The following is a 25,690-nucleotide window of genomic DNA, read 5'->3' on the forward strand; positions in this document are numbered from 1 at the left end:
GCATCTTGCTCCTTGGAGTATGTGTAGCTAACTTAGCTACACCGACGCCTTAAAATACAGTGGGCCCCACATTGTTTCGGTGATGCAAACCATTCATTTGATGGGCCCTCACATAGATAGGGTGTGCTCAAAAATTCAGCTGCATAGCATCATCCCAACCCTACGATTTGTGGTGGCAAAAATGGACGTGTAAAAACCTTCACAAATCTGTCCATTTTTGCCTCAGCAGTTTGAAGGGTTGGGATCTTCCAATGGAGCTGATTTTTGGGCACACCCTATCTATGTGAGGGCCTATCAAATGAATGCTTTGGATCACCCAAACAATGTGGGCCCACTGTATTTTAGGCCATTGGTGTATGTTGCATAATCATATTAATAGAACATTGTAATTAACCATTACATAGAACTAATAACCTTCAACCAAAATACATCATTCAGGGGTACACTGAAAGTAGGGTTGCAGGGGTACGTTCAGGGGTAGGGTCAGGGTTGGGTATCCCTTGCGAGTATCGAATCAATTGGATTATCCAACAGACCGTCTTACGTGGGAATTCCCGAGGGTATTTTGCATTCGACGGGTACGCTCAGTAAGTTAACAACCCATTACATAAGCAGAATAATTGAACAATCCGTAAAAACACTGATTCATAATCATATTAATAGAACATTGTAATTAACCATTACATAGAACTAATAACCTTCAACCAAAATACATCATCAAATAGACAACAATGATCAATTACGCCCTCGCACCACTCCCAGAAGCATCACTTGACTCACCAGTCCCGAGCCATTCCCAGAAATAGTCTCTGACCTCTCCTTGGGCGGAGGTGTTTTCCTCTACAAGGGTGACAATGGATTGCCGATTCCAATCTTGAGTAATCGCATTCACTCTCCTCGTGTTCAGGGGTTGAGGACGAAAGGAGTCGGCCACCGTAACATCCATCGTAGCTATGTGATGTTGGGCTCCATAGTACTGTCGTAGGATCTGCTGAGGGAGGTAAAAGGAAGTGCTCTTGAAACCCATTATACGAATGCAGTATGACCAAAAGTCGCAAGGACTGCAGAGGGAATCGGTGACCATGGAAGAGTCCATTCAATATCTGTACTTTTGCGACCCTGAAGCCATATAGTCCAACTGAAGGGGTCATCGAATGAAACCAACACCTCTCTAGTATTAAAACTCCTCATTCAGGGGCTCGGTCTCGACACAGGTGGTGGACCCAAAATTCGTAGTCTGTCCACTAACCATACCTAAATAAAAACAAAAGTCAGGAATAATTATCCATAATCAAGCACATCATACAAGCATTGTTTCATAAATAATCTGATACTTACATAAAGAATGACGGATCTTCCCAGGAAGTCAGATTGTGGAGACAACCGAGCAGTATCTAAGCTATCGAAAAGTTCGGCCAAGATAGTAGGCGCTAGATTTGCACCTTTACGAACTTGATCAACCAAGTCTATAAAATATAAAGGGATCAAGTCTGATAACTTTGATCCACCTGGAAAGAGAAAAATCGAATATACACATAGTGCTAAGGCATTTTGACTGCAACGACGATACTCCTGATCCAGATGTTTATTAGCTGAAAAGGCTTCCACTAGCTTAGGAATGAAGATACTACTCGAATCACGGTAGTGACTTAGAGACTCTTTGGCATGCTAATCAACTGACTCAGTGCCTTGTCATAGCCGTCCTTCAATGTAGGCTTGAACATGGGACCATCGTGGAAAATGCGAAGCATCGTGCAAATATCTTCATGAGTCGGACAAAGCTCTTGCATTCCAAAACGAAACACATGGATGTTACGATCCCAAACACTTATTGCAGCCCGAATCAAACCCAAATCAACACGAACAGAGGCAATATTGCGTAAGTTCTGTACGCCTACTATGCCAAGATTAATGAATTCGACATTTTCCAACCCATTGATCCATCTCAACAAACTATTGTTCGAGACTTGAGCCATCCCACTCGAATAATACTAAATAAAGAGAGCAGAAAATAAAGGGGAAATGATATCAGCAGTTACCACTATCATAAATAGAGAGAGCAAAATACAGAACAAGAAATAGCTGATAGACTAATTCTACAAAACTATGTTATATTTCACAAAGAAATGAATTTTAATAAGAAACCGACAAATTAGATTACTAATAGCATTCCACTTTAAAAACAAAGACAATAGTTTTAGCTTATAGGGGCCCCATCATATGCTTCAAGAGAGAGAGAGGTGTTCTCATTTAGGGTGCGTCACGGACGTACCCTAAATCACAAAAGACTGCTAAGAAGGGTTTTTGTAATTTTGATTTTCACTACTAAAGAAAGGAAAAAAAACCTAAATCACAAAAGACTGCTAAGAAGGGTTTTTGTGATTTTGATTTTCACTACAAAAGAAAGAAAAAAAAACCTAAATCACAGAAGACTGCTAAGAAGGGTTTTTGTGATTTTTATTTTCACAAAAAAAAACCTACATCACAAAAGACTGCTAAGAATAAAAAAAAGACAACAAAAAGGGGAAAAAACTCACCTGGAGGTTTTGGAGTGGAGATTCTCGACGGAAAATCACAGTAACTCTCGCGGGGTCTTCCCTCTCTACCATTCAATAGAGGGTGAACAGAAGATAACAAAGAGAAAAAGAGGCAGAAACTCAGAAACTATCAAGAGGTAAAAAACTATCAATGCTTGTGACTTTTTCTTTGAACACCTCAAGAAGATAAAAATAAGTGAGAATCGGGTATGAGAATCAGCTATGAGCATAAGAAAAAACCTAAAATAGAGAGAAAATCGAAAATTTCTGCAACATTGATTTCACAGAGTGAGAGGGAGAGAAAATTGAAAATGTATGCTCCATTCATGATTTTGGCAGCAAAAAAAGAGAAAAAGAGAAAGAAGAGAGGAATGAACTAACCTTGCAGACAAACCCCTCGATTTTCTTCCCACAACAAAAATTTTCGATTTTTTCTCTCTTTTTAATTTTTCTGCTGAAAAATCCAATCGCTCTTTGTTTTTTTTCTTGTATGCTTGCTAAAAGTTAATCGATTTAGGGCTTTTTTTTCGTGAAACCCCTTTCTAGTTTAAACCGTAAATCCAGATTACTGAAGTGTATATAAAGAGGCAGAAAACTCAGAAACCCTAATTACTGAAGTGTATATAATCACTGAAACCCTAGTTGGAAAAAAAGAAGAAAAAAGAGAGTTGAAGGAGGAAGGTACGAACTTGGTTTGGTCAGCGGAGAGGAGAAGCAGAATACGTTGAAGAGGAAGAAGAAAGGAGGCAGAGAAGCTAGGGTTTTTACCTCTTCATAATTTCGGATGGGTTTTTACTTTTTACTTCTGTAATTTCGGACGGTTGGTCGAAGAGAAAACCTTAGCTTTTTCCTTCTGTTTCATTCGTACGGAGAAAAGACACCGCTTATTTCCTTTTTCTCTAAACCAAGGGGCCCACTTTCAAGAGCCAATGAGAACACCTCTCTCTCTTCAACCACATTAATGGAATGAAACGGTTGAGAGAATACTCTTTTTCCTATATATATATATATATATATATATATATATATATAGAGAGAGAGAGAGAGAGAGAGAGAGAGAGAGAGAGAGACGCAGAGGGTTGCACAAATTAATTTTAGTTAAAATTTCGTGTACAATGGGGTGAGAAATTCATCCACCCTAGTGCCCTTTAAATAGAGCACTCTTGGGAGTTTATTTCCCGTAGGGAATCCCTCTTGAATTGGAAAGTGTTGTTGTGAACACCCAAAATTTTGATACCCAAAATACCCATACTTAAATTTCTGTCCACTCATCCAAAGGGGAGGGCGTTTTGTCCTTCGAGTCCCATTAGGGTTAGGACTCTTAATTGAAAGCTATAAATATATCTTTTAGGGATTTTGCACAACATAAATCATCTCTAATCATTCTGCAACCCTAGAAGAGAGAGATATTCGTGCGAACGACCTCGGAGAAGCAATCGCAGAGCCTTCAATTGCGAATCTAGGTAAGAACTTTGAGTATTCTTCTTTTGATATGAACTAAAAACAAGATTGATAAATTTTGATAAAGTTTAAATCGGTTAGAACTTGGTGTATGATTGATCTAAGGCGTGAATTCATGGATCCCTAAGAGAACTTTGATTTTAGAACTATAATTGGGGTTTAGATCGATCCCTAAAATGATTTGATTAATTTTTGGTAATTATATCAGAGGATTTTTCGAGCATGAAATTGGATTAATGGATTCCTCTCATTGATATGAGTCCAACGGATCCAACCACGCACGATTTTGATGTCAAACGTATGAGTTATGACCGTTTTAGTGTAAAAAAGGGTAAAAAATCACAGTTCGGGAAAAACTTGGTCCGCGCGGGAACGGACTACTTGAAAAAACGGCGGACGTCAAATTGAGTGCAGTTGGGCAAACTAAAAGTTTCCAGGACATCCGGCCCTGCAGTTTTTCCCCCGACAGCTTAAACTTTGAAAATTCATAACTTCTTCGTTTCTCGTCCGTTTTCGACGCTTTTGTACTCTACGGATATGCCGGAAATGCGTTTTTTCTGTTAAAAATAGTTTTAAGAAGTTTTTGAAACTTATAACAATGAAAATTCTAAAATACTAAAAAGAACCATATGACGGTTTACCGATTCTTTTCCGATTGAGCACTCAAGGGTGTCTTGTGTCAGTGGAGGGATATATGCCTTATATGACTGATATTGATGATGGAACTCATTGGGAGTATTCATATTATTGATTGTAGGTAACCAAGGTGTACTGTGAAAAGGATTTTGAGCTTCAATCGAGGTGAGTAATAAGAGACTATACCGATGGGTTATCCCAAACCCTTTTTGACAATATTCTTATTGTTCACATGCTTTACTGTTTGAAAACCAATTCAGATTATTTATTATTACACCTTATTGAATATTGAAAACCATGATACCTTATAGATTGAGACTGTGCACCCATTATGAACATTTTTTAACCAAATGCTATTGAAAACCTAACCCTTTTGAATATCGAATCAGTTTTTCTTGTGATGCTAGTTTATTTCTGGACCCTTAGCCAATGGGAGAATGCATAATACTTTGGCACTTAGATACCACTGGGCAGTATAATTACTATCATATAGTAGATAGATATCGAATCAATAAATATAGCTCTAACGAGTCTCAAGAAACTCTGACCTATCGAATTTTCACACCCATATCGAATATTGAAATTAAATGATGCCTTATTTCTGAAATTGATGCCCATTGAACTACCCATTACCGTTATCATTGAATGCCTTACCATCTTTGATTGCTTTTGCTCTTGGTGCCATATCTGTTAGTGTAGTTTCTTATTACATCACATGAGCGAGTTTAGCTCACCCTTTTTTAACAAATTTCAGATCCCGAGGTGTGATTCCAGCTTGACGTTGGAGCAGCGAGGGAGGATCATCTGAAAATTTCATTATTTGCTTTATTAGGTTACTAGGGAGTATTAGAGAGCTTTAGACTCATTTATTTTATTTTCTTTAGCATTGGGATGAGAGAAATTGAATATGGATTGTAATGGATTTATTTACTTTGAGGTTGAATAGTTATTTGGATTTAGTTTGTTAAGCATGGTTTTGTTTATTGCTAGCCTTGCATGCTTGTGAAGGCAACTTTACATGTATGTGGCACTGTCGCACCTCTAAGCCTTGTGATTGTAAATTAATATGTTTGTGAGTGGCTTGGGGTGTGATAGTTGTGCAATGACAATGTTGTCTTCTACCATGTTTCTTTTTTTAAAACAATCAAGGCTAAAAACGTATTTTTCTTGATGGAAGTGTGTAGAACCTTTCCAATTCAAGTGGGCTTCTATGGTCTTCTCTAACTCTCCTTTCCTTCTTTGAATTCCAACCAATAGGAATCCACCAAACTTGTTCACTTAGATCCCAAGTAATAGGATTCAAGATTTTAATTAAGCACATGCACAATAAATCACTTAAATCTCAACCAATAGGATTTAAGCTTTTAACTTAAACCTCCAACCAATAGGATTTAAGTATTTATAGTGCACATGTTAATTAAACATAACCGCATTGAATGAACCTGTCAATGCGTTATCGGAAGCACCCGAATTAGACTACGGGTTGAACATACACATCGTTATAGATCAGTGTCAATTCCCTTCAATTGAAGGGGTTATCAAAGGGTGAGTTCCTGCCTTCCCGTAAAGGAGGAAAGATTCATGGCCTTTTATTTTAAGCGCCTGTATATTGGCTCATACGTAATGTAATCGAATTGAAGAAGTTGTAAGTCCAGCAGCTGAGAATGTCAATAGCCATTGATGATTGACAATATAGCTGGAGAACACGTTCTGTGTTTCTCATGATGGTTCTTGACTACTATACTGCGTTATTTGTTCAAATTTGAACCGATTCGTGGGGTCTTTGATTCATACCAAATGGCTTGCAATTTCATTCGGTTGGCGTAAGCAATGCATGTAAGAGCATCACCTATTAATGATAATGGAAGTTGACGAAGGCATGGCCATTCAGAATAAATAAATGGGTTCTTGGTTGGTTTAGCCATCCCACCCAATGAATCATTAGGATTCGTTTTCAATAGAATCTTATGTAGTCACAGGCTCCATCGGTCCTATAGCTTCTCCATTAATTAACATAACACCACCATAATATGGTGTATCTCTTCTTTTAAAGAGTGTGTATGCACCCTATGAATGATGCGTCTCCTCCTTGTATCAAATACAATGGATCCAATCTATTCGTCGCACGCAATAAAGTGCATCACCTGGATTGTCTAACAATCCTTTAAGGGTCTAGCGAGTTGTGAGTGGGATCGTCGCAAAGATTCAATGGTCGTTCCTGTAGAGCACGCCATGGGCCCCACTGTGAATCTAAATACCCTAGGCACCTCCAAGTGCATGCCCTTCCTCTAATCTTCCATTTACCGAGTTGGGTCCTACATGGGGTGGACATAACTTACCCCCTGGGCCAACTAAATGGTATACCTTTCGATCAATCAATTTAAAGTCTCAAATGCATTTGCAAACTCTTTTCGAAATAAACAAAGTTTTCCAAAACCTTTGATAATACTTTTATCAAAATGGTTGGCCAACCTTTTACTAAAGGACTTAACGGATATCAAAACTATAAATGCAATCCCTCATATAGAGAAATGGAGGATTCCTTGTTGGGAATCACTATGATCCCATGGGTTTGTCCGATGACCAGTACTATGCTCTATGCTCTGGTAATCCTATTTGGACTAAAGTTAGTTAGACTATAACCTTCTCAAATCCTTGTCCGTAGGTTATTCTGTTAAGTGATCCGTTCAGTGCGTGATCCAATACCCATTCCACTTGCTTATGGTCCACTACCCTAGTACCTAAGATAGGCCATCCCAATGCGTAGGGGTGGCCAACCGGTTCGGTTCTCGGTTCTCGGTTTCTTTTTTTTCGGTTCTCGGTTCTCGGTTCCATGAACCATAAGAACCAAACCGAACCGTAGTACACAGTAGGACAGAACCGAACCGGACCGAACATAATCGGTTCGGTCCGGTCCGGTTCTTCGGTTCTAAAGGCTAATTATTAATTATTAATTATAATTTATAAAAACTTTTAATTAAAGTTATAATATAAGTTACTTTCTTATTATAAGAATAGTATTAACTATTACTTATTAATATTATAAGTAATTTATATTATTAAGTATATGTATAATAGAAATATAAAAATATTATATATATATATATATATATATATATATATATATATATATATATCCAAAGTTCGGTTCTTCGGTTCTGGAACCGAACCGAGAAGATTAGACCCGGAACCGAACCGAATAAGTTCGGTTCTTCATCAGTGGAACCGAACCGGACCAAAAATATTTTTTTACAGTTCGGTTCCGGTTCGGTTCTTCGGTTCTGGCCACCCCTACCAATGCGTGTATGAGGGAAAGATTGATGATGGTTGTGTACAAGTACGAGGTGTCCAACCTCAACCCCAACCGTAAACATTCTAGGTCTACAAAGAATTGGAAGGCCATATCTCCTTACCACATAATCTTTATGTTCATGGCCTATCCTACGGTGTTACCTAAGTACAAACATATGTCAAGCCTCGCCTAAAACATCCCTAGTTAAAGGTTAAGACTAGACATCTCTTTCTATTAACAGCTAGCATCAAGCCTCGCCTCCATACACGCATTTGGGTGGCTTATCTTGGCCACCGGGAGTTAGCTTTAAGCAAGCAGCATGGGTGTAGTAAATAATTTACACACTGAAAGAGATCATTATACCTTGACATAACCTGTGGACAAGAAATAAGGATAAGGTTATTCTATTCAAGCAACGCCCTTTATATATCCTTTGACCTGAGGGGTCATATTGGTTCGCAGGCCCGCTCTATAGTATTTGGTCTACCTCATAGTGGTTCTCGATTAGGAATCGTATTAAGGTATGCTGGCTATGGGGTAACCCGAGATCAATAGGAATGCCCAACAAGGAATTCACCACCTCGTTAAGAGGAAAGTCATTTACAGTTTTGATCACAGCTCGGACATCTAAAAATGCTTAACCAGCAGGTGATTTGATAAAATGTTTCTCAAGGAGTTTTCCAAAACTGCATGTTTATTTGAAAAAAAAAATTTGTAAATGCATTTGTGGGTCCAGGCCAGTTGATTGAAAGGTATACCTTGTGGTGGGCCTAGTGGGTAGTAAGTGTTGTTGGGGGTGATAAATAACCAAATAGATTTCCTAAGGAGAACAAAATTAATAGGGGATCTCAATATTAAAATTTGGACAAGATGAAAAGAATAAAATCAGATATTAAACATTTTGAGAATATTTCACCATTCCGAATGTGAATACTATTGATCACAACAGAGATTCATAAAGCCACAAGCAAAGATATGAAGAAAATGATGCAAGTAAAAATATGACCTGCCGGAGCGAGAGGGGTACACTGATATCTGCCGTTCCTATGACGGAGACAAGGATTTAAGGTATCAAGTCGCCAGCTATCCCGAAGGACATGGAAGGGACTTGCTAACTTGTTCCCAATCCCTAATATCCCTTTACACCTAGGCTATGAGCGGGTGTAAAGGCTAGATACATAAAAAAATTACCGGAAAAAAAAAAAAATCAAAACCCTAGATACATAAAAAACTGATGATCGAGAATTTACCATTCACAAAAACTCTACTAAAAACACTAAAACACTGTAATAAAAGTTGCAACGTGTACCTAGTTGCATCTATGATGTGAATTTATCAGTCACAAATAGAAGCTACAGAAAAAATTGAAACCCTATGAGAAAAAAAAAAACTGATGCGGATTTATAGTCACAAAAACTCTACTAATTAAAAAATCCTAAGATATTAAAATAAAAGCTACAACAAGCATAAGCTGAAATGATATATACATGAAAGAAGCTTAGTGTGGATTTTTGAATTAGGAGCACCAACTTAACCTTCTTAGCGTTTAAATGTAAAATTTCAAAAGTAGAGTAAAACTCGAATTAGTTTCCGAAACTGGGAGACACTTTTTTTTTTGAAATGCAACAAGATCGACGGGAAAGCATGATTAGTAGCGGGAATCCAATTTAGTATTGGTAACCAAATTTATAGCGAAAATGTGAAGTTCATAAGAGGCAAATTAGAATAAGTTGTCATAGTAACAAAACTTAATTAGTAGCAGAAATCTGACTTAGTACTGGTAACCAAATTTATAGGGGAAAATGTCTAAAACGACAAAACATAATTAGTAAGCGTAAAACCATAAAAGTATTTCTTAAAAAGAGATGAATGACGATGGAATGAAACACGCTCAGTATATATTATGTACATACTCTAATTAATTATGATTATCAACCTCATTTTCGTGCATTTTTGTAATGCAAGGTTAGCTTACATAGACAGAAAAATAAAAAAAAAACCAAACAGGGTGTGTCGAAAGAAAAATAGAGAAGGGGTGTGAACGAAAAATAGAGAAGACGGGGCAAATAGGCAGCTCCCTTTACTTTTATTATGGACGTATTTACAAAAGGAGAAAATTTCCTAGAGAAATGAGTCATTAGAGAAAAATGGCGTTGTGAAGGCAAGAGATCGAGACAGTATCAAGAGGGCTTTTTGAGTCGCAAGATATATAAGGGGCCCTGTGCTGTTGACAGGTTTTGGACCTATCAGATGGCAATTACCCACAAAGAGAGGGAAAGGGTGTCCTCTTGGAAAACCAGATTTCAACCAAAATGCAGTGAATTCTTTACTGCTTCAATTATGAGAATAAATACAAATAAACTTTCCTCTCCCCTTTATTACTATCTACTAAATAAGAAAGTCTATTAACTTGGTAACAAAGACTAAAACATAAAGGAAATCAAATCAAATCACAAAGATGCATTAGAAACTAAATCAAATCCTAAAAGATAATGCTGCCAGATCTGTAACAGCTGGGCTCTCGTTCGTCCGTGTTACCCTCCCTATTTTAACTTGGTAAAAACAGGCTTTAATCACAAACGATACATGGTATTAATGTATTCTTGTGAATTTTCAAGGTCGAATTAAAGGCAACGGGCGGGCCTTGATAAATATATTAAGGGATCGCTTGAAGCCATCATCAAGATCCTTGGATCTAAACAAAAAAGCTGGCTTTCTAGGTTTTAAATCTCTTATCTAACTGGGGGATGGTTCTCATAAATAAATAATCCATTCCGGTTTCCTAGCTGGAAATTCATCCAGTGAGGAAACAGATTTGATAGAAGTGTTATTTATTCATCTTGGAAATGATGACTTAAAAGTGATGATTTGCTTGTCAAGCTCGAGGATAAAATTGGGAAGATTATACAGCTGAACCAATACACTACTGATACAAGAGGTTGTAAGCTGGAAGATCTTGAATTCGATGAATGTCCTCTAAAGATAGCTCTCTCTCCAATTGCGTCCGCGTCACTTGTAAGACCTCCTGAGGGCAGTAGTAAGAATAAGCAACTTACTATATATCCAGAGAGAGAGAGAGAGAGAGAGAGAGAGAGAGAGAGAGAGAGAGTACATTAAATTGCATGTAAGAAGCGTGCATTGCAAGCCACTGAGCGTCCATCATTTCGAATGCTATACAGTATAATACGTCAAAGGCTTCTTCATCTTCTGCAATTAATTAGGTAAAATATAACTTGACGATGACAGAGAAATAGACAAAATGGATACATAGAGAGAAACCAAATGTAGCTATTCTGAATACGACTGCAGTGAGTGAATGATCATCTTACCTGATAGGATTTTTATGAAATTTAATCCTTGCAGAGATCTGGGTTTTTCTGTAAGAGGAGAAATAGTGCTGATAATAAGGAAAATACAATGGCATTAAACAAATGAATACTTGCCCGGCTCTAAAACTAATTAAACAAAATACATGCATATCACAGAAAAGAAACCAAAATGCATGCAGGCCAAAAGACAAAAGGATGGATTATTATTTTATTTTTATCTATATTTTGTTGTCCCTGAGATATTCGAGATTAGAGTTTTGATGAGATGTTCAAATAGAAAAGTAAAGGGAAGTAGAAGATTAATGTTTTCACGAATGAGGGATTGAGCCTCTAGCTCAATGGTCATACTTTTGTTCTTCAACATGGAGGGGTCGGAGGTTCAATCCCAACTTACCTACCAAAAAAAAAAAAGGTTTTCAAGAATGAAGAAAAAGGAATCAAGGCTTTTCGTGAATGGGGAAAGAGAGATCTAGAAGGGTTTTCCATGAATGAGGAAAGATGGGGTCTATAAGAAAGGGGTACACTGAAGAAGGATACCGAGGGGTGTATGAGATTTCCGTGAATGAGTGAAGTGGACTTCTTTTCTTTTTTTTTAATGCAGAAGAGGGGATAGAAAAGATGTGAGATTTAGAGGAGGGTCAGACGGATGATTAAAGGTAGAAGGAATAGATGTCAATCAACATTACAACCTAATTTTTATTGATCCCTTCATATCCATTGGCCTCATGTTCTTCATCACAGCCAAACAGATGTCAATGAAGTATATTATTGTATGGAAAAACCTAGAGGCTATGCCAGGGCAATCAACTTCCCTCTTCCTTTGAATGATGACCTCTACATTCAAATAATGCTAGACTGGAATGATTACAATCAACACAGTGCATACATATGCTAGAAAGGGGGTGTAAAATTAGTTTTGGGACAAAATGAAAAGAGCCCCGGGTGTGTAAGGGCTTGAATGATGTCTCTAACGTTGAAATTTTTTTAATGGGTATCTTGTGAGTTTTGGGTAGAAGATTAATGATATAAATAATGCAACAGAGGTTTTTGAGTGAGATTAATGGAGGTTTGGCATTCCCGGGAAGGAAGTTTTAGGGAAAAAACCCCCCAAAAAAAATGAGAAGATCAGTAGAAACAATAAATGGCAAGTAATACGAGGTAATCACTTATCTCAAGGCTTTATATCATTCATTTCTTTGGCATCTCACCAAAGAAGAAGAAGAATACACATTTTTCTTTAAGAAGCTCTCAATATCAAATAGCAAGTGAATGTAATATTTTTTCCCACAAACCTCACATATAGTATTTATATCAAACAAATAAAAAACTCTAAGCACTAAACTACGCATTTATAAGGACTTAAAAACTTGCTCTCACTTAAATTCCTGTAATACATGTGTGGGGCCTATTTAAAACTGACATAACTCAAAGAACTTGAGCTATTTTGATGTAAAAAGACTCTAGTACCCCTCCCTCCTATGACTTTAAAAATACTCAAATAACACTCTAAAAACTAAACAAAACTCTTTTAACACTAATGATGGGCCACATCTTCGTAACTCCTTGAGTCATGTCATCTTGGATGGTCCATCAGTATGAACTATTATGCTTTAATCAATGGTAGCATTCTATTAAGGGCGGAGATTTTCAATCATGGCAGTGGATGGACTGTTATGCGTCAATCAATGATAGACATTCTATATTTGCCACCCCCACAAACAAGGCTCAGGAGAGGACAAAAGCTAGTTTGGATCGAAGGTAATGAAAAGACACGGACAATTTTGCTAGTTTTAGAAAGAGGTTTGGTAAAAATATATGCACCATTCAAAAAAAAAATATCTGCAATTTTCGATGATTTGTGGACACAGACACGGGCGTAGCGTGTCGACAGGGACACGGAGTATTGGACAATGCAACCCCTCAAAATATGGAAACAGGGACACAACTAGAAATGGGAACCCCTCAAAATGTGTTATATACTTGCAAAATATTAAATCAACAATTAGAATAAGAAATTTAAAATTAAAGAAGTAAATATATCAAACTACCAACGGATCTTGTCATGGGTGCCATGGGTCAAAGTGTCTTTAAGTCTCTTATTTTTTATTCACTATAATTAATTTTTCCTAACTAAATTAGGAGTTAATTATAAGTTTTAGTAAGCAATTAAATATTAATAAAATTTCCACAATACTATATATATATAGAGGAAAGTGTTTCTAGTCGGCCGACTAGAGATCATTCTCTAGTCCGCCGACCAAAAACACATGAGTCCCACCTTATTTGGGTGATGCAAAGCATTCATTTGATGGGCCTTGACATAGAGACGGTGTCCACAAGAAATTAGCTCCATAGGATCATCCCAACCCTATGATTTGTGGAGCTTAAAATGGACGGCTATAAACCACCACAAATCTGTCCATTTTTTAACTCCACAAATCGAAGGGTTAAGAAGATCCTATGAAGCTGAATTTTTGTGGACATCCTATCTATGATGAGGCCTATCAAATGAATGCTTTAGATCACCACCAAATATGTGGGACCCATGTGTTTTTGGTTGGTGGACGAGAGAATGATCTCTTGTCGGCCGACTAGAAACACTTTCCTCTATATATATCTACTACTATATAGCAGAAGAGAAAAGGAGAGAATTTTGCCATTTAACACGTCAATGTGGATGATTTTTACCCTTTTTTGCCCTCCCCACATATCTGTACATACTAGTTATGTGAGGATAAAAAAGGCATGAATGTTCGGAATTATTTGGAAAATCTGTGGCATTAACACGTCGGTGGTAATTTTGAATCTTGATTTGCTAGCCACCTTCTCCAAACGCTACGTCTCGTCCATCCTTTGCAATTGTATGTATTCAGAGATTTGTCTTATTAGATGTGATGAAAAACTGCACGGAAATACTATTTCTTGAAAGGTTGCTAGCAATAATACGTAAAGAAAGAAGCTAGCAATAATAATCATTACGTAGTAAAGTTTGGGAGGAAAATTACGGACAACAGGTACCTGGATATGACAATTACGGAAAAAACTACAAAGAAGAGGTATCAAGATATGACAATTACAAAAAAAACTATTTTTCCTTATTAATTTTTTGAGGATATTACGAATTCCGCACACCTTTAAAAATATTTACAAATTCCGAGCACCTTCAGAGGAACAACAGATTATGGAAACCGCTATAGATTGGAGGGCTAGGATCAGCCTATGGAAATGATTTTACGGGCACAACCTATTGATGTTGTGTTCCATCACATGGACAGTTTGGATCAACCTATGATGTGGTCTATATAGTTCTATGTCGACCCGTGCATCGCACGGGGTTTTTTACTAGTATATATATATATATATATATATATATATATATATATAAGTGTAGCTACACATACGTGTAGCTAACTTAGCTACACCGACGACGCTACCCGGTAGTAGGTGAGCCAAAACCTTCCATGCCGAAAGTGATGGCGTGTTACCCGGTTGTAGGTGAGCCAAAACCTTCCATGCCGAAAGTGATGGCATGTTATCCGGTTGTAGGTGAGCCAAAACCTTCCGTGCTGAAAGTGATGGCACGCTACCCGGTTGTAGGTGAGCCAAAACCTTCCGTGCCGAAAGTGGTGGCACGTCATCCGGTTGTAGGTGAGCCATAACCTTCCGTGCCGAAAGTGATGGCACGTCATCCACAGCGTTTGTAGGCACCGTCAGAAAACCTTCGCCTAGTTTGATGGAGTTCGGGAAAACCATCGTTGTTGAAGATAACTCCAGCAGAGCTATAGTGCAGTGATTGGCAGAACTTGAGGCAGTGTGGTATGCAGTAGAAGTCAGAATACGCTGATTGTCGAAGTACCAGTGGCAGCTGTTTTCAAGGTTGAGAAGTCATTGTTATTGTGGAACTGAGCTTCACAGAGCGTTCAGTGTCGACGAGGGCGTCGACGTTATCAGGTGGGGGAGTGTCACGGGGAAACAGTTCAGGACACAACCGGTATTAAAATCCATCTCGTCTCGTCTCGTTGCGTCTTGGAAATGCGTTGTTTATAGCACCTTTGGTCGCCACTGGTGGTTAAGGGGGTTGGTTGGCCAAACACTATAGGAGGAGGTGATCCTGTGACTTGTGACTTCTCCCCCGTTAGGCCCAGCAGGTGTGGGCAGGAGCCTTGGTGGCTTGCTCATGGGTTGCAAGAGGACTTGCTTGTGCATCTGTTGCACACAGTAGGAAATCATACTTCAACTCGTAGGCGTGCCCTAAGGGAGCTTTGGGTGCGGACTGCGAGCTATCCATAGGGATGCTCCAGTTTCTTTGGTTGAGGATGGGGGCCAAAGACAGTGCATGTTGGGTTGGGTTCCCACATGCATTGCGCGGCGGACCGGTGCAGGGGGCTACTTATACTGTTTGCCCCTCTGCACCGCGGTACGTCTTGTGGGTAGGCCATTCTCTAGGCCTTCCATGGGTTCGTGCCGGGGCGACTTCGGTTGCCCTCGCGAGGTGTACACCTTGCGGATCAGTCCATGGGGCATCTTGCTCCTTGGAGTATGTGTAGCTAACTTAGCTACACCGACGCCTTAAAATACAGTGGGCCCCACATTGTTTCGGTGATGCAAACCATTCATTTGATGGGCCCTCACATAGATAGGGTGTGCTCAAAAATTCAGCTGCATAGCATCATCCCAACCCTACGATTTGTGGTGGCAAAAATGGACGTGTAAAAACCTTCACAAATCTGTCCATTTTTGCCTCAGCAGTTTGAAGGGTTGGGATCTTCCAATGGAGCTGATTTTTGGGCACACCCTATCTATGTGAGGGCCTATCAAATGAATGCTTTGGATCACCCAAACAATGTGGGCCCACTGTATTTTAGGCCATTGGTGTATGTTGCATAATCATATTAATAGAACATTGTAATTAACCATTACATAGAACTAATAACCTTCAACCAAAATACATCATTCAGGGGTACACTGAAAGTAGGGTTGCAGGGGTACGTTCAGGGGTAGGGTCAGGGTTGGGTATCCCTTGCGAGTATCGAATCAATTGGATTATCCAACAGACCGTCTTACGTGGGAATTCCCGAGGGTATTTTGCATTCGACGGGTACGCTCAGTAAGTTAACAACCCATTACATAAGCAGAATAATTGAACAATCCGTAAAAACACTGATTCATAATCATATTAATAGAACATTGTAATTAACCATTACATAGAACTAATAACCTTCAACCAAAATACATCATCAAATAGACAACAATGATCAATTACGCCCTCGCACCACTCCCAGAAGCATCACTTGACTCACCAGTCCCGAGCCATTCCCAGAAATAGTCTCTGACCTCTCCTTGGGCGGAGGTGTTTTCCTCTACAAGGGTGACAATGGATTGCCGATTCCAATCTTGAGTAATCGCATTCACTCTCCTCGTGTTCAGGGGTTGAGGACGAAAGGAGTCGGCCACCGTAACATCCATCGTAGCTATGTGATGTTGGGCTCCATAGTACTGTCGTAGGATCTGCTGAGGGAGGTAAAAGGAAGTGCTCTTGAAACCCATTATACGAATGCAGTATGACCAAAAGTCGCAAGGACTGCAGAGGGAATCGGTGACCATGGAAGAGTCCATTCAATATCTGTACTTTTGCGACCCTGAAGCCATATAGTCCAACTGAAGGGGTCATCGAATGAAACCAACACCTCTCTAGTATTAAAACTCCTCATTCAGGGGCTCGGTCTCGACACAGGTGGTGGACCCAAAATTCGTAGTCTGTCCACTAACCATACCTAAATAAAAACAAAAGTCAGGAATAATTATCCATAATCAAGCACATCATACAAGCATTGTTTCATAAATAATCTGATACTTACATAAAGAATGACGGATCTTCCCAGGAAGTCAGATTGTGGAGACAACCGAGCAGTATCTAAGCTATCGAAAAGTTCGGCCAAGATAGTAGGCGCTAGATTTGCACCTTTACGAACTTGATCAACCAAGTCTATAAAATATAAAGGGATCAAGTCTGATAACTTTGATCCACCTGGAAAGAGAAAAATCGAATATACACATAGTGCTAAGGCATTTTGACTGCAACGACGATACTCCTGATCCAGATGTTTATTAGCTGAAAAGGCTTCCACTAGCTTAGGAATGAAGATACTACTCGAATCACGGTAGTGACTTAGAGACTCTTTGGCATGCCAATCAACTGACTCAGTGCCTTGTCATAGCCGTCCTTCAATGTAGGCTTGAACATGGGACCATCGTGGAAAATGCGAAGCATCGTGCAAATATCTTCATGAGTCGGACAAAGCTCTTGCATTCCAAAACGAAACACATGGATGTTACGATCCCAAACACTTATTGCAGCCCGAATCAAACCCAAATCAACACGAACAGAGGCAATATTGCGTAAGTTCTGTACGCCTACTATGCCAAGATTAATGAATTCGACATTTTCCAACCCATTGATCCATCTCAACAAACTATTGTTCGAGACTTGAGCCATCCCACTCGAATAATACTAAATAAAGAGAGCAGAAAATAAAGGGGAAATGATATCAGCAGTTACCACTATCATAAATAGAGAGAGCAAAATACAGAACAAGAAATAGCTGATAGACTAATTCTACAAAACTATGTTATATTTCACAAAGAAATGAATTTTAATAAGAAACCGACAAATTAGATTACTAATAGCATTCCACTTTAAAAACAAAGACAATAGTTTTAGCTTATAGGGGCCCCATCATATGCTTCAAGAGAGAGAGAGGTGTTCTCATTTAGGGTGCGTCACGGACGTACCCTAAATCACAAAAGACTGCTAAGAAGGGTTTTTGTAATTTTGATTTTCACTACTAAAGAAAGGAAAAAAAACCTAAATCACAAAAGACTGCTAAGAAGGGTTTTTGTGATTTTGATTTTCACTACAAAAGAAAGAAAAAAAAACCTAAATCACAGAAGACTGCTAAGAAGGGTTTTTGTGATTTTTATTTTCACAAAAAAAAACCTACATCACAAAAGACTGCTAAGAATAAAAAAAAGACAACAAAAAGGGGAAAAAACTCACCTGGAGGTTTTGGAGTGGAGATTCTCGACGGAAAATCACAGTAACTCTCGCGGGGTCTTCCCTCTCTACCATTCAATAGAGGGTGAACAGAAGATAACAAAGAGAAAAAGAGGCAGAAACTCAGAAACTATCAAGAGGTAAAAAACTATCAATGCTTGTGACTTTTTCTTTGAACACCTCAAGAAGATAAAAATAAGTGAGAATCGGGTATGAGAATCAGCTATGAGCATAAGAAAAAACCTAAAATAGAGAGAAAATCGAAAATTTCTGCAACATTGATTTCACAGAGTGAGAGGGAGAGAAAATTGAAAATGTATGCTCCATTCATGATTTTGGCAGCAAAAAAAGAGAAAAAGAGAAAGAAGAGAGGAATGAACTAACCTTGCAGACAAACCCCTCGATTTTCTTCCCACAACAAAAATTTTCGATTTTTTCTCTCTTTTTAATTTTTCTGCTGAAAAATCCAATCGCTCTTTGTTTTTTTTCTTGTATGCTTGCTAAAAGTTAATCGATTTAGGGCTTTTTTTTCGTGAAACCCCTTTCTAGTTTAAACCGTAAATCCAGATTACTGAAGTGTATATAAAGAGGCAGAAAACTCAGAAACCCTAATTACTGAAGTGTATATAATCACTGAAACCCTAGTTGGAAAAAAAGAAGAAAAAAGAGAGTTGAAGGAGGAAGGTACGAACTTGGTTTGGTCAGCGGAGAGGAGAAGCAGAATACGTTGAAGAGGAAGAAGAAAGGAGGCAGAGAAGCTAGGGTTTTTACCTCTTCATAATTTCGGATGGGTTTTTACTTTTTACTTCTGTAATTTCGGACGGTTGGTCGAAGAGAAAACCTTAGCTTTTTCCTTCTGTTTCATTCGTACGGAGAAAAGACACCGCTTATTTCCTTTTTCTCTAAACCAAGGGGCCCACTTTCAAGAGCCAATGAGAACACCTCTCTCTCTTCAACCACATTAATGGAATGAAACGGTTGAGAGAATACTCTTTTTCCTATATATATATATATATATATATATATATATATATATAGAGAGAGAGAGAGAGAGAGAGAGAGAGAGAGAGACGCAGAGGGTTGCACAAATTAATTTTAGTTAAAATTTCGTGTACAATGGGGTGAGAAATTCATCCACCCTAGTGCCCTTTAAATAGAGCACTCTTGGGAGTTTATTTCCCGTAGGGAATCCCTCTTGAATTGGAAAGTGTTGTTGTGAACACCCAAAATTTTGATACCCAAAATACCCATACTTAAATTTCTGTCCACTCATCCAAAGGGGAGGGCGTTTTGTCCTTCGAGTCCCATTAGGGTTAGGACTCTTAATTGAAAGCTATAAATATATCTTTTAGGGATTTTGCACAACATAAATCATCTCTAATCATTCTGCAACCCTAGAAGAGAGAGATATTCGTGCGAACGACCTCGGAGAAGCAATCGCAGAGCCTTCAATTGCGAATCTAGGTAAGAACTTTGAGTATTCTTCTTTTGATATGAACTAAAAACAAGATTGATAAATTTTGATAAAGTTTAAATCGGTTAGAACTTGGTGTATGATTGATCTAAGGCGTGAATTCATGGATCCCTAAGAGAACTTTGATTTTAGAACTATAATTGGGGTTTAGATCGATCCCTAAAATGATTTGATTAATTTTTGGTAATTATATCAGAGGATTTTTCGAGCATGAAATTGGATTAATGGATTCCTCTCATTGATATGAGTCCAACGGATCCAACCACGCACGATTTTGATGTCAAACGTATGAGTTATGACCGTTTTAGTGTAAAAAAGGGTAAAAAATCACAGTTCGGGAAAAACTTGGTCCGCGCGGGAACGGACTACTTGAAAAAACGGCGGACGTCAAATTGAGTGCAGTTGGGCAAACTAAAAGTTTCCAGGACATCCGGCCCTGCAGTTTTTCCCCCGACAGCTTAAACTTTGAAAATTCATAACTTCTTCGTTTCTCGTCCGTTTTCGACGCTTTTGTACTCTACGGATATGCCGGAAATGCGTTTTTTCTGTTAAAAATAGTTTTAAGAAGTTTTTGAAACTTATAACAATGAAAATTCTAAAATACTAAAAAGAACCATATGACGGTTTACCGATTCTTTTCCGATTGAGCACTCAAGGGTGTCTTGTGTCAGTGGAGGGATATATGCCTTATATGACTGATATTGATGATGGAACTCATTGGGAGTATTCATATTATTGATTGTAGGTAACCAAGGTGTACTGTGAAAAGGATTTTGAGCTTCAATCGAGGTGAGTAATAAGAGACTATACCGATGGGTTATCCCAAACCCTTTTTGACAATATTCTTATTGTTCACATGCTTTACTGTTTGAAAACCAATTCAGATTATTTATTATTACACCTTATTGAATATTGAAAACCATGATACCTTATAGATTGAGACTGTGCACCCATTATGAACATTTTTTAACCAAATGCTATTGAAAACCTAACCCTTTTGAATATCGAATCAGTTTTTCTTGTGATGCTAGTTTATTTCTGGACCCTTAGCCAATGGGAGAATGCATAATACTTTGGCACTTAGATACCACTGGGCAGTATAATTACTATCATATAGTAGATAGATATCGAATCAATAAATATAGCTCTAACGAGTCTCAAGAAACTCTGACCTATCGAATTTTCACACCCATATCGAATATTGAAATTAAATGATGCCTTATTTCTGAAATTGATGCCCATTGAACTACCCATTACCGTTATCATTGAATGCCTTACCATCTTTGATTGCTTTTGCTCTTGGTGCCATATCTGTTAGTGTAGTTTCTTATTACATCACATGAGCGAGTTTAGCTCACCCTTTTTTAACAAATTTCAGATCCCGAGGTGTGATTCCAGCTTGACGTTGGAGCAGCGAGGGAGGATCATCTGAAAATTTCATTATTTGCTTTATTAGGTTACTAGGGAGTATTAGAGAGCTTTAGACTCATTTATTTTATTTTCTTTAGCATTGGGATGAGAGAAATTGAATATGGATTGTAATGGATTTATTTACTTTGAGGTTGAATAGTTATTTGGATTTAGTTTGTTAAGCATGGTTTTGTTTATTGCTAGCCTTGCATGCTTGTGAAGGCAACTTTACATGTATGTGGCACTGTCGCACCTCTAAGCCTTGTGATTGTAAATTAATATGTTTGTGAGTGGCTTGGGGTGTGATAGTTGTGCAATGACAATGTTGTCTTCTACCATGTTTCTTTTTTTAAAACAATCAAGGCTAAAAACGTATTTTTCTTGATGGAAGTGTGTAGAACCTTTCCAATTCAAGTGGGCTTCTATGGTCTTCTCTAACTCTCCTTTCCTTCTTTGAATTCCAACCAATAGGAATCCACCAAACTTGTTCACTTAGATCCCAAGTAATAGGATTCAAGATTTTAATTAAGCACATGCACAATAAATCACTTAAATCTCAACCAATAGGATTTAAGCTTTTAACTTAAACCTCCAACCAATAGGATTTAAGTATTTATAGTGCACATGTTAATTAAACATAACCGCATTGAATGAACCTGTCAATGCGTTATCGGAAGCACCCGAATTAGACTACGGGTTGAACATACACATCGTTATAGATCAGTGTCAATTCCCTTCAATTGAAGGGGTTATCAAAGGGTGAGTTCCTGCCTTCCCGTAAAGGAGGAAAGATTCATGGCCTTTTATTTTAAGCGCCTGTATATTGGCTCATACGTAATGTAATCGAATTGAAGAAGTTGTAAGTCCAGCAGCTGAGAATGTCAATAGCCATTGATGATTGACAATATAGCTGGAGAACACGTTCTGTGTTTCTCATGATGGTTCTTGACTACTATACTGCGTTATTTGTTCAAATTTGAACCGATTCGTGGGGTCTTTGATTCATACCAAATGGCTTGCAATTTCATTCGGTTGGCGTAAGCAATGCATGTAAGAGCATCACCTATTAATGATAATGGAAGTTGACGAAGGCATGGCCATTCAGAATAAATAAATGGGTTCTTGGTTGGTTTAGCCATCCCACCCAATGAATCATTAGGATTCGTTTTCAATAGAATCTTATGTAGTCACAGGCTCCATCGGTCCTATAGCTTCTCCATTAATTAACATAACACCACCATAATATGGTGTATCTCTTCTTTTAAAGAGTGTGTATGCACCCTATGAATGATGCGTCTCCTCCTTGTATCAAATACAATGGATCCAATCTATTCGTCGCACGCAATAAAGTGCATCACCTGGATTGTCTAACAATCCTTTAAGGGTCTAGCGAGTTGTGAGTGGGATCGTCGCAAAGATTCAATGGTCGTTCCTGTAGAGCACGCCATGGGCCCCACTGTGAATCTAAATACCCTAGGCACCTCCAAGTGCATGCCCTTCCTCTAATCTTCCATTTACCGAGTTGGGTCCTACATGGGGTGGACATAACTTACCCCCTGGGCCAACTAAATGGTATACCTTTCGATCAATCAATTTAAAGTCTCAAATGCATTTGCAAACTCTTTTCGAAATAAACAAAGTTTTCCAAAACCTTTGATAATACTTTTATCAAAATGGTTGGCCAACCTTTTACTAAAGGACTTAACGGATATCAAAACTATAAATGCAATCCCTCATATAGAGAAATGGAGGATTCCTTGTTGGGAATCACTATGATCCCATGGGTTTGTCCGATGACCAGTACTATGCTCTATGCTCTGGTAATCCTATTTGGACTAAAGTTAGTTAGACTATAACCTTCTCAAATCCTTGTCCGTAGGTTATTCTGTTAAGTGATCCGTTCAGTGCGTGATCCAATACCCATTCCACTTGCTTATGGTCCACTACCCTAGTACCTAAGATAGGCCATCCCAATGCGTAGGGGTGGCCAACCGGTTCGGTTCTCGGTTCTCGGTTTCTTTTTTTTCGGTTCTCGGTTCTCGGTTCCATGAACCATAAGAACCAAACCGAACCGTAGTACACAGTAGGACAGAACCGAACCGGACCGAACATAATCGGTTCGGTCCGGTCCGGTTCTTCGGTTCTAAAGGCTAATTATTAATTATTAATTATAATTTATAAAAACTTTTAATTAAAGTTATAATATAAGTTACTTTCTTATTATAAGAATAGTATTAACTATTACTTATTAATATTATAAGTAATTTATATTATTAAGTATATGTATAATAGAAATATAAAAATATTATATATATATATATATATATATATATATATATATATATATATATATCCAAAGTTCGGTTCTTCGGTTCTGGAACCGAACCGAGAAGATTAGACCCGGAACCGAACCGAATAAGTTCGGTTCTTCATCAGTGGAACCGAACCGGACCAAAAATATTTTTTTACAGTTCGGTTCCGGTTCGGTTCTTCGGTTCTGGCCACCCCTACCAATGCGTGTATGAGGGAAAGATTGATGATGGTTGTGTACAAGTACGAGGTGTCCAACCTCAACCCCAACCGTAAACATTCTAGGTCTACAAAGAATTGGAAGGCCATATCTCCTTACCACATAATCTTTATGTTCATGGCCTATCCTACGGTGTTACCTAAGTACAAACATATGTCAAGCCTCGCCTAAAACATCCCTAGTTAAAGGTTAAGACTAGACATCTCTTTCTATTAACAGCTAGCATCAAGCCTCGCCTCCATACACGCATTTGGGTGGCTTATCTTGGCCACCGGGAGTTAGCTTTAAGCAAGCAGCATGGGTGTAGTAAATAATTTACACACTGAAAGAGATCATTATACCTTGACATAACCTGTGGACAAGAAATAAGGATAAGGTTATTCTATTCAAGCAACGCCCTTTATATATCCTTTGACCTGAGGGGTCATATTGGTTCGCAGGCCCGCTCTATAGTATTTGGTCTACCTCATAGTGGTTCTCGATTAGGAATCGTATTAAGGTATGCTGGCTATGGGGTAACCCGAGATCAATAGGAATGCCCAACAAGGAATTCACCACCTCGTTAAGAGGAAAGTCATTTACAGTTTTGATCACAGCTCGGACATCTAAAAATGCTTAACCAGCAGGTGATTTGATAAAATGTTTCTCAAGGAGTTTTCCAAAACTGCATGTTTATTTGAAAAAAAAAATTTGTAAATGCATTTGTGGGTCCAGGCCAGTTGATTGAAAGGTATACCTTGTGGTGGGCCTAGTGGGTAGTAAGTGTTGTTGGGGGTGATAAATAACCAAATAGATTTCCTAAGGAGAACAAAATTAATAGGGGATCTCAATATTAAAATTTGGACAAGATGAAAAGAATAAAATCAGATATTAAACATTTTGAGAATATTTCACCATTCCGAATGTGAATACTATTGATCACAACAGAGATTCATAAAGCCACAAGCAAAGATATGAAGAAAATGATGCAAGTAAAAATATGACCTGCCGGAGCGAGAGGGGTACACTGATATCTGCCGTTCCTATGACGGAGACAAGGATTTAAGGTATCAAGTCGCCAGCTATCCCGAAGGACATGGAAGGGACTTGCTAACTTGTTCCCAATCCCTAATATCCCTTTACACCTAGGCTATGAGCGGGTGTAAAGGCTAGATACATAAAAAAATTACCGGAAAAAAAAAAAAATCAAAACCCTAGATACATAAAAAACTGATGATCGAGAATTTACCATTCACAAAAACTCTACTAAAAACACTAAAACACTGTAATAAAAGTTGCAACGTGTACCTAGTTGCATCTATGATGTGAATTTATCAGTCACAAATAGAAGCTACAGAAAAAATTGAAACCCTATGAGAAAAAAAAAAACTGATGCGGATTTATAGTCACAAAAACTCTACTAATTAAAAAATCCTAAGATATTAAAATAAAAGCTACAACAAGCATAAGCTGAAATGATATATACATGAAAGAAGCTTAGTGTGGATTTTTGAATTAGGAGCACCAACTTAACCTTCTTAGCGTTTAAATGTAAAATTTCAAAAGTAGAGTAAAACTCGAATTAGTTTCCGAAACTGGGAGACACTTTTTTTTTTGAAATGCAACAAGATCGACGGGAAAGCATGATTAGTAGCGGGAATCCAATTTAGTATTGGTAACCAAATTTATAGCGAAAATGTGAAGTTCATAAGAGGCAAATTAGAATAAGTTGTCATAGTAACAAAACTTAATTAGTAGCAGAAATCTGACTTAGTACTGGTAACCAAATTTATAGGGGAAAATGTCTAAAACGACAAAACATAATTAGTAAGCGTAAAACCATAAAAGTATTTCTTAAAAAGAGATGAATGACGATGGAATGAAACACGCTCAGTATATATTATGTACATACTCTAATTAATTATGATTATCAACCTCATTTTCGTGCATTTTTGTAATGCAAGGTTAGCTTACATAGACAGAAAAAT

At 38.1% G+C, this 25,690-nt stretch overlaps 1 long non-coding RNA gene across 1 annotated transcript; it reads right to left on the reverse strand.

Annotated features, from left to right (window-relative positions):
- Nucleotides 1–10,277: 10,277 nt before the first annotated feature.
- Nucleotides 10,278–11,376, reverse strand: LOC143846582 (uncharacterized). The gene is made up of 3 exons (XR_013234789.1): nt 11,256–11,376; nt 11,039–11,133; nt 10,278–10,951 (listed from the first exon to the last, which is right to left on the reverse strand). It is a non-coding gene; the product is annotated as an uncharacterized LOC143846582 (long non-coding RNA).
- Between the last annotated feature and the right edge of the window lie 14,314 nt (nt 11,377–25,690).

The sequence above is a fragment of the Tasmannia lanceolata genome, unplaced genomic scaffold, assembly GCF_043159265.1.
Source record: "Tasmannia lanceolata isolate RefF3 unplaced genomic scaffold, GAP_Taslan_0.1 ptg000015l, whole genome shotgun sequence".
Taxonomy (NCBI): Eukaryota; Viridiplantae; Streptophyta; class Magnoliopsida; order Canellales; family Winteraceae; genus Tasmannia; species Tasmannia lanceolata.